We start from the raw sequence: 10,830 nt of genomic DNA, 5'->3' as shown, positions 1-10,830 counted from the left end.
GTCCAAACTGAGACATTTTTATTGTGACATACCCTCCACTGTTGTTAGCTTTTGATTCAATAAATTTTTTTGAGATGAGGAAATCACTATTGCATGTTTCTAGTTAAATACCCTACTTTTATGATATATCACTACAGCATGCACTTTTTATATTTTCCATCAATTTCACCCAAAAGTTGAATAACTATTTGTGAGCAGTGTATGTAGACACATAATAGAAGCACATTTCAATAATATATCTGCTGTAGTAGTGCAGTTTATCTACCTAGATTGGTGTAACAGTAAAAACAACAACATATGCTACTGATGTTTCTGACTAAAATCTGCTTGAAAAGCACAACTGCTTATCTGTCAAAATGTGTGTAACAAAAGTGTGCACTGAACACTGAATAAAGTCTCTGTAGATTATAGACAAAATTTGCATCTCTCATCACAAATTTCTGTTTATTCACCCAAAGTGCATGGGTAAAATACAAAACAGGTGAAGTACTAAAAAAGATTTATTTTCTAGAAAAGCCAATAGTCAACAATGCAGTTTAATTCTGGGACAGTTGCTCCAGCACCGACACCATGCGTCCCATCAGTGCAACCAAGGTTTTCATTCATCTTCTGGATGTTCTGGAGCATGGCAGAGGTCACGTCTTGGTGTCTTCTGATCTGTTCCAAGAACCGTTCCTCTGACCTCTCCAGATACTGCAGAGGATCCACAGCAGCTTCCTGGTTCCCTTTTCCTGCATAAAAGCACCAAAAAGTACTAGTTGTCAGTAATTATTTTCTATTTTCATAAACACAGTTAAAGTAAATGTTCTATTTTGTGATTTTAGGATGGGTCAAAAGATAACATACTGATCATGTTGATGTCTGCATAGTCTAAACAGATCTTACTTGAGTTGGTCTGTAGAGAGGAGGACAGCGTGGAGGAGCTGCAGGACGGAACCAGTAAGCTGCAGACTAGTGCTCCTGGTAACTGGACCTCATCATCCAAGGCCGACAACTAAATAAAATGAACAAGACATGCTGTTGATAGCATCTGTAATACAAATGATTTTATCCATTAACTGATTTATTGCTTTGTCCATACAATGTTAGAAAGTGTTACAAATAATACCTGTAATCATTTCCAACAGTGATAAATGCCTTGTTTTATTTTACAACAAAAAACACCAAAAGCATCTGTGTATAAGAAATCAGTGCATTGGATTTCCACATCTGCAAAGCTAGAAAATCACACATCAGAATTTTACCTTGAAATTATGAAAATAGCTGCAGATTACCAGTACTCTTTACTTCATTGTGTTAACTTGATCATTTGAATCAGTTTTTTAGACTTGTATTACTGATACGAAACATAATCAACACATAAATTAAAATGTGTTCGCAAAGAGTTCACTGGTTCTTCAAGGGAAATTTCAATGATAACCATATAGTTCAGTAATATGATTAATGGGTCATTGTGTAACAGCGTGGGAGGTTCTGAATACAGGTCTTGGACTGAAATATTGCTGCTGCTTTCCTCCGGTTTTATAAGGAGTTGTTTCATAGCTTGTTAGCTTACCAGCGGCTAACTGGCTGGCAAACAATAGTTCAACGCCAACCTCTAATCAGTGATCCGGTGTCCGGACCGCGTTAGCTGGCGGAACGTTCATAATACTGATGTGGGACTGTTGTAGCTAGCGTATTCATAGTAGGATAACAGCAGGATGTTGGAGAAATAAAACTTACCATTATCAGGATCGCTGGTCTGCATGGCAGATTCTTAGCGCATCGCACTGCTTGAATGTCTGTGTATTTCAGGCCGATTTCAAAATAAAACTCAATAAAATTCTCGTCCGGGTGAGTGTCCTTCATTGTCGCTTCGCCATACGGACATGTCCCTTCCGGGGCTCGGTAGGAAAAAAAGATTTGATATATATATATAATGAAAGTTGATATATATATAATGAAAGTCGATATATATTGAATGAAGTCGATATATATATATATATATATATATATATACTTTCATTATATATATATCGACTTTCATTATATATATCACTTTCATTATATATATTTCCTAAACGCATGCCTATATATATATATATTATATATATACATATATATATATATATATATATATCGACTTTCATTATATATATAATTCCTAAAATTGCATATATATATATATATATATATATATAGTGATATTTCGGATGTTGGATTTAAACAAAGACACTCTCAGATCCACTCATCCTGGATCACCTCAGTCAGGTGTTTGTGTGTCTGAATCTTGTTGGACGTCAGGATTCATCACAACATCACACACGTGCACACACATTCAGACACTCATATTCAGATACAAACATGCATAGGACATATTTCTACCAGTTTAAAGTCACTGAATTTTTTCATGATCTCTAATAAATTCACGTTTCCACTGAAGAATGCAGAGTATTTGGAGTAAGATGGCGGCACACATAGTGCAGCGGCTCCCGTGAAAAACCTTTTATTAATGTCTCCGGCCCAACAGTTAGTGCTGATTCTGCATCATTCAGAAAAGATACAGCCGCCAACATTCACAGTCGAATAACCCTTGACATTAAAGTAAGTTCAGACTTAACACTCCCACCAGAACTCAAATCTACTCTGGTAGGCTGCAGCTACTGAGAGCGTTGCTGTGGAGGAGCAGGCTACGCAGGCAGGCCGCCAAGAGGAAGCGGTGTGCCCGGAAACAAAAGCAGGGAAAGCGGGCAGGCTGGCTAGCTCAGCTAAGGGCTAGTAAGCCACCGATACCATCACTCTTCCTGGCCAACGTCTGCTCCCTAGATAACAAAATGGACCTACTCCACCTGAGGCTGGGATTCATGGATGAGATTAAGAACTGTGCTGTGCTGTGTCTGATGGAAACATGGTTAAATAACAGCATGCCGGACTCAGTCTTCCAACTCGACGGGCTACAGCTGTTTTGTGCGGACTGCCACCAGCGCTTGGGGAAGACCCGGGGTGGAGGACTGTGTGTGTATATCAACAAAGGTTGGTGTATAAACTGTGGACTGGTCAAGAGCCATTGCTCTGAGGCTTTAGAGTTTATGACGGTGAAATGTCGGCCATTCTACCTGCCATGAGAGTTTACGGCTGTGTTTGTCACTATTGTTTACATCCTGTTAGGTGCTAATGCTAATAACAAGGCTAGCGAGGTGCTGCAAGAGCTACATGACATAATCAGCTCACTGCAGACCAAGCACCCGGAGGCTTTCTACGTGGTTGCAGGGGACTTCAACCACGTAAGACTGACAGACATCCTGCCCAGGTTCCAACAGCACGTGGATTTTCCAACAAGGGGAAATAACACTCTGGACTGTGTGTGCAGACCCCGCCCCCACCTTGGCTTCTCCGATCACACCTCCGTCCTGCTGGCACCAGCATACTGCCCCTGGCGGAGGCGGTCCAGACCAACAAAGAGGACAGTCACTGTGTGGCCCAGCAACGCTGCTTGTGTTCTCCAGGACTGCTTCGAGTGCACAGACTGGCAGGTCTTCAAGGAGGCAGCAACATATGGAGGTGAGGTGGACTTGGAGGAGTACACCAGCTCGGTCCTAGGCTTCATCTCCAAGTGTACTGACGATGTCAAGACCACCAGGACTATATCCACCTACCGCAACGACAAGCCATGGCTGAATGCAGAGGTGAGAGCCCTTATGAAGGCCAGGGATGCTGCATTCAGGGCAGGTGAGGAAACAGCACTGAGAGCAGCAAGGAGAGCTCTAGTAGCTGGCATCAAGAGGGCCAACGCCACATATGGGCAGAGAATCCAGGGTCACTTCTCATCCAGTGATCCCAGGAGAATGTGGAAAGGCATAAGGTGCATCACTGATTATGTCAGAGATGCACAATGCCCCACGGATCCAACCCTCCCAGACAGACTCAATAAATTCTACGCCCACTTTGATGATCCCAACACACACCCCTGCTCCAGACTCACCTTCTCTCTGGATGACACGCCCCTTATTGTGACCCAAGGAGATGTGACAAGGACACTCCAGAGGATCAATCCCCACAAAGCTGCAGACCCTGACAACATCTTAGGACGAGTACTGAGGGACTGTGCACACCAACTCTCCGAGGTACTAACAGACATCTTCAACACCTCACTTCAGGTAGCATCCATTCCTGCTTGCCTGAAGGCTGCCACTATCATACCGGTCCCTAAGTCTTCCAAAGTGCTGGGCCTGAATGACTATCGGCCTGTAGCCCTCACACCGATAGTCATGAAGTGCTTTGAGAGGCTAGTGATGGCCCACATCAAAAGTTCCATCGACGCCACTTTGGACCCCCACCAGTACGCCTACAAGAAAAACTGCTCCACTGACGATGCCATCTCTGCAGTGGTGCACACAGCCCTCACCCATCTGGAGAGCATGAACGCATGTGTGCTCTTCCTAGACTTCTCCTCCGCCTTCAACACCATCATTCCACAGACACTGGTGGGGAAAACTATCCACCCTGGGGCTCAGTCCTTCACTGGTGAACTGGGTCCTGGACTTCCTGACAGGCAGGCGCAAAACTGTCCGGATTCACAACACCACCTCCTCCCCAATCACCATCAACACTGGCTCTCCCAGGGCTGTGTGTTGAGCCCCCTCCTGTTCACCCTGCTCACGTATGACTGCTCTGCAAAACATCCGAGCTGCCATATAGTGAAGTTCACGGATGACAGCAGTGGTGGGATGCATCACTAACAACGATGAGTCCCACTACAGAGAGGAGGTAGAATTGCTGGTTGGCTGGTGCAGAGACAACAACCTCTGCATCAACGTTAAGAAGACCAAGGAGATGGTGGTGGATTTCCGCAGAGCCAGACGTCCCCCCCGTCCCCTGCACATCGACGGTGCTGATGTGGAGGTGGTCTCCACCTACAGATACCTGGGAGTACACCTGTCTGAGGACCTCACCTGGAGCCACAACACCTCCCAGTTGATTAAGAAGGCCCATAAGCGCCTCTATTTCCTCAGGAGGCCCAGTCCTGAAGAGCTTCTACCGAGGGGCGGTGGAGAGCATCCTCAGCACTGGCATCACTGTGTGGCATGGCAGCTACACGGCCGCAGAAAGGAAGGCTCTGCAGAGGGTGGTGAAAGTGGCTCAGAGGACTGTATGAGGCAGTCTACCCACCACCATGACATTACACAAACAGATGCAGGAGGAGGGCCACCTGCAAATACACATGCATGTACACATCCCCCCCCCCCACACACACACACATGCACACACACACACACACACCACACACACACACACACACACACACACACACACACACACACAGCACACACACACACACACACACACAACAGGACACATTCATACACACTGCACTACTGCACTAGGCTCTTTATTTAAAGTGATTCTGATTATTTATCTACTAAATATTGCACTAACTGATGGTTCATGCACGTATATTATGTTGCAGGTTTGTCTATATTGTATATATTAGTGTGTCTCTTTATACTTATATTGCCTTTTATGAAAGTGTTTTTATATTGTCTTATGCTGAAACTGGGACCAGGGTCCAATTTCGTATTGTTTCATGTGCAAATGTGAATGATATGACAATAAAGAACCTTTTGACCTTTTGAGCTTATTTTCTTTTACTGGATCTGGTCAGGAGTAAACTCTTTTTCTGACAATTATAAACAAAGATGCACATGAAATAAAGTAATTGGATGAAATATCGCAATTTCAAACCTAAATTTGACAGAAAATTAATTTCGCACATGAATCTTCCAAAAAAAGTAGAAATCTCACAATTGTTTCTGTTTTCATTGTTTGTAGCGCTGATAAATGGTGAATAATTATAAATAATACACCTTGTAACCATTTAGAGGGGTTAAAACCAGCAGTTAAAATGAAATAATTTAATGTAAAATCAAAACAGACTTCAGTCTTATTCAGATATAAACATGTACAGCCTGATTTCCAACAGTTCACTGTGTGTTTTTAATGACTGCACTTTTTGTCCTTGTAGTACACACTCATCCAAACTCTGTGCACGCTCATTGGTGTGGTGCATGTGCATGGTGTGTGTGTCTGCATTAAATCTTAATACCTGCACATGTGCAGTCAGTGTCTGGATGCCCTTTTGTTGTGAAGCTGGATGTCAGAGGAGAGCGTTAGTTCTGCTTGGTTAGCTGGGTGACTTGGCATTTAGACTACAGCTGATAGCAGCCCCCCGCGGTGTGTGGTGTGTGTGTGTGTGTGTGTGTGCTAATCATGTCCCATGGTAGCAAAAGAAAGACAGCTTGTGGAGGAGACTGAGGACGCCCATTAGCTCTTTACAGCCTGGGGATTGTGATTATATCATCTGTGTGTGTGTGTGTGTGTGTGTGTGTGTGTGTGTGTGTGTGTGTGTGTGTGTGTGTGTCCATGTTTTTGCTACATTGTGGGGACCAAATGTCCTCACAACTGTAGGAAACCGAAAACTATGTCACTTGTGGGGACTTCATTCGGGTCCCCACAAGTTTAAACAGTGTTTTCTTGGCCATGTTGTTGTTCCTGAAAAAAGTAAAAGTACAAAAAACGTTTCTTTAGGGTTAGACATTGTTTTGGTCTGAGTTAGGGTTTGGTTAGGTTAGGGGTTAGATATGAATGGGAGTCAATGGTAAGTCCCACAATGATAGAAAAACATAGTGTGTGTGTGTGTGTGTGTGTGTGTGTGTGTGTGCGCGTGCGTGCGCGGTGTGCGTGTGTGTGTGTGCGTGTGTGTGTGTGTGTGTGTGTGTGTTTGGTCTGAAAGTTTTAATTTGAACTGACAGCTCTGTTTTTATTATTTGATTGATTCCTTTCCAGAGCGTCTCTGCTGTAATTATTCCAAACAGAAGCTCCACTCCTCCACCTCAGGGTGCATTTTGTTTGTTTGTTTGTTTGTTTGTTTGTTTGTTTTTTCACCTCAGAATGCTCAGAGACTGAGTTTACGGAAGATTTGATGTTTGAAACAGCTGCTGTGTTTTTACAAATTGAAAATCAGTGACGGTCTAATCACAGCTCCTCACCCAGCTATTTCATTTAAAGGGATTCTACAGGAAGCTGACAGATGAACATCTGATCTTCAGCTGAGTTTACCTCTGAACTGAGCAGTTTCTGGCTGTGTTCTTAGTTTGCATTGTTTTACTATTTATTTATTATTCACTTGTTGTTTCTGTTGTGTGACTGCTGGTTGAATCACTCCTGGCTTCATGGTTCCACAGAAGATCACTGAACTTTGAACTTTTTACTGAATCAGTTTGGTGCAAAATGTATTTTTGACGATTTTTCAATTTCTGACGTTGAGGAAAAAGTCAGTTTAAAGCTTAGATTTGAACAGCGCCTCACACAGGAATTCTTCAGAAAAGTAGAAAATGTGACAACTCTTTCCGTTTTTTATTGATTCTAGCGCTGATTAATGGTGTAAATTGATGAATAATTACAAACAACATACCTTTACAACCATTTTTGGGGGAAGTTAGAGGGTTACAACTAGCAGTAAAAAGGAATATTTAAAGTAAAATCAAAACAAGAGAAAGCAGGAAACATAAAGGAGACTAAAGAAAGGTTTAAAACCAAGAAAACCAAACCGACCATCAAGCATGGAGGTGGAAGTATCACAAGCAGTCCTCCACTTACATCAGAATTCTGTTCTTATGGTGAGACGGAAGTCAGTTTCACTGAGTCGGAACTCCCGGTGAAAAAAAATAAGCAAAGCCGTTATGTGCATCACAATACGGATCAGTTTATAGTATATTAGTATATTATAGTATATTAGTACACCTGCAGTAACGACAAACAGTCATTAGCTCACACTGAAACAGGAAAATACCGACCAGAATGGAAACAAAGCCGTTACATGCATCACCATATCAATTAGTCCAAGCATCTGGCCCATGTTGGTCGGTGTTCCTGTTCACTGCGTTTTATTCTGTCTAATTTCACTTCCATGGAGACGGCTTTCCTTTTCTTCCATCATCAGAAGAGTCTGATTTACGCTGGGAGCCATAACGAAGGACAAAAAGTTAGTGAATGCAGCAGTTCCAATGTAACGATGAAACGGCGTAAGTTGAGGACGTCATAAACCGAGGACCTCCTGTAGTGATGATACACAGGAAATGTTTGGGTAGTAGAAGGTGAGGCCTTCAACCCTACCACCAAGCATTGAGGTGGCGATGTTACGGACTAGTGATGATAAACAGGTTTATCAATCACTAGTCTCCAGCTGGAAATGGAACCAGAAACCTGCTGCTGAAGACATTTGATTCACGATTCCCAACCTTCCATCTACAGAGTCATCCTCAAAACATTAAAGCAAAATGATTCAGTCATTATACACATAGTAGGAAATATTTAATTAATTTAGTAATAATTAATACAACAATCAAAAATGCAATCAGCATAAGCAGCAAAAACAAAACAGCATCTGATCATGAAGAAAACAGTTCAGTCTGTTCTAGTAAAACTCCTGATATCTGTCACTGACGCATCAGATGAAGGTTAGTTTATAAAATCCTCATCAAACACTGGAAGCATCCTCACATCTTTACATGGAGGTTCAGTCAGACTCTTCATACATCTGTAGGCAGCAGAACTTTATTTTACTGCATGAGCATGTATGAAGATCAGCAATAATATCAGAAAACACTTCTGTATGGTCAGTCACAGACCAGGAAATAAACAAGCAGACCATTCTACAGAATTATAGAATGATAATGAGGAGCAGCGGATCATTCACTGTTTTATACTCAGATATCAAACCATGTTTGTCTTTTTTATGGTTGTGGTGTAAGCTGATTTAATTGCTTCTATTATAATATAAATATAATGAGGAGCAGCAGACCATTCTACAGAATTATAGAATGACGGTGAGGAGCAGCAGACCATTCTATAGAATTATAGAATGACGGTGAGGAGCAGCAGACCATTCTATGGAATTATAGAATGACAGTGAGGAGCAGCAGACCATTCTATAGAATTATAGAATGACGGTGAGGAGCAGCAGACCATTCTACAGAATTATAGAATGACGGTGAGGAGCAGCAGACCATTCTATAGAATTATAGAATGACGGTGAGGAGCAGCAGACCATTCTACAGAATTATAGAATGACGGTGAGGAGCAGCAGACCATTCTACAGAATTATAGAATGACGGTGAGGAGCAGCAGACCATTCTACAGAATTATAGAATGACGGTGAGGAGCAGCAGACCATTCTATAGATTATAGAATGACAGTGAGGAGCAGCAGACCATTCTATAGAATTATAGAATGACGGTGAGGAGCAGCAGACCATTCTACAGAAATTATAGAAATGACGGTGAGGAGCAGCAGACCATTCTACAGAATTATAGAATGACGGTGAGGAGCAGCAGACCATTCTACAGAATTATAGAATGACGGTGAGGAGCAGCAGACCATTCTATAGAATTATAGAATGGGCGGTGAGGAGCAGCAGGAACCATTCTATAGAATTATAGAATGACGGTGAGGAGCAGCAGACCATTCTACAGAATTATAGAATGACGGTGAGGAGCAGCAGAACCATTCTATAGAATTATAGAATGACGGTGAGGAGCAGCGACCATTCTATAGAATTATAGAATGACGGTGAGGAACAGCAGACCATTCTATAGAATTATAGAATGACGGTGAGGAACAGCAGACCATTCTACAGAATTATAGAATGACGGTGAGGAACAGCAGACCATTCTACAGAATTATAGAATGACGGTGAGGAACAGCAGACCATTCTAACAAAATTATAGAATGACGGTGAGGAACAGCAGACCATTCTACAGAATTATAGAATGACGGTGAGGAACAGCAGACCATTCTACAGAATTATAGAATGACGGTGAGGAACAGCAGACCATTCTACAGAATTATAGAATGACGGTGAGGAACAGCAGACCATTCTATAGAATTATAGAATGACAGTGAGGAGCAGCAGACCATTCTATAGAATTATAGAATGACAGTGAGGAGCAGCAGACCATTCTATAGAATTATAGAATGACAGTGAGGAGCAGCAGACCATTCTACAGAATTATAGAATGACGGTGAGGAGCAGCAGACCATTCTACAGAATTATAGAATGACAGTGAGGAGCAGCAGACCATTCTACAGAATTATAGAATGACAAGTGAGGAGCAGCAGACCATTCTACAGAATTATAGAATGACAGTGAGGAGCAGCAGACCATTCTACAGAATTATAGAATGACGGTGAGGAGCAGCAGACAATTCTACAGAATTATAGAATGACGGTGAGGAGCAGCAGACCATTCTACAGAATTATAGAATGACGGTGAGGAGCAGCAGACCATTCTATAGAATTATAGAATGATGGTGAGGAACAGTCAGACCATTCTATAGAATTATAGAATGACAGTGAGGAGCAGCAGACCATCTATAGAATTATAGAATGACAGTGAGGAGCAGCAGACCATTCTATAGAATTATAGAATGACAGTGAGGAGCAGCAGACCATTCTATAGAATTATAGAATGACAGTGAGGAGCAGCAGACCATTCCATAGAATTATAGAATGATAGTGAGGAGCAGCAGACCATTCTATAGAATTATAGAATGACGGTGAGGAGCAGCAGACCATTCTACAGAATTATAGAATGACGGTGAGGAGCAGCAGACCATTCTACAGAATTATAGAATGATGGTGAGGAGCAGCAGACCATTCTATAGAATTATAGAATGATAGTGAGGAGCAGCAGACCATTCTATAGAATTATAGAATGATAGTGAGGAGCAGCAGACCATTCTATAGAATTATAGAATGACGGTGAGGAGCAGCAGACCATTCTACAGAATTATA

At 42.2% G+C, this 10,830-nt stretch overlaps 1 long non-coding RNA gene across 1 annotated transcript; it reads right to left on the bottom strand.

Annotated features, from left to right (window-relative positions):
• Window positions 1-417: 417 nt before the first annotated feature.
• Window positions 418-1,939, bottom strand: LOC127536206 (uncharacterized). The gene is made up of 3 exons (XR_007945207.1): window positions 1,723-1,939; window positions 886-994; window positions 418-731 (listed from the first exon to the last, which is right to left on the bottom strand). It is a non-coding gene; the product is annotated as an uncharacterized LOC127536206 (long non-coding RNA).
• Window positions 1,940-10,830: the final 8,891 nt, after the last annotated feature.

This window comes from Acanthochromis polyacanthus, chromosome 11, assembly GCF_021347895.1.
Source record: "Acanthochromis polyacanthus isolate Apoly-LR-REF ecotype Palm Island chromosome 11, KAUST_Apoly_ChrSc, whole genome shotgun sequence".
Classification (NCBI taxonomy): Eukaryota; Metazoa; Chordata; class Actinopteri; family Pomacentridae; genus Acanthochromis; species Acanthochromis polyacanthus.
The sequence above is the reverse complement of the archived record's forward strand: the minus strand, read 5'-3'. Positions and strand labels throughout refer to the sequence as shown.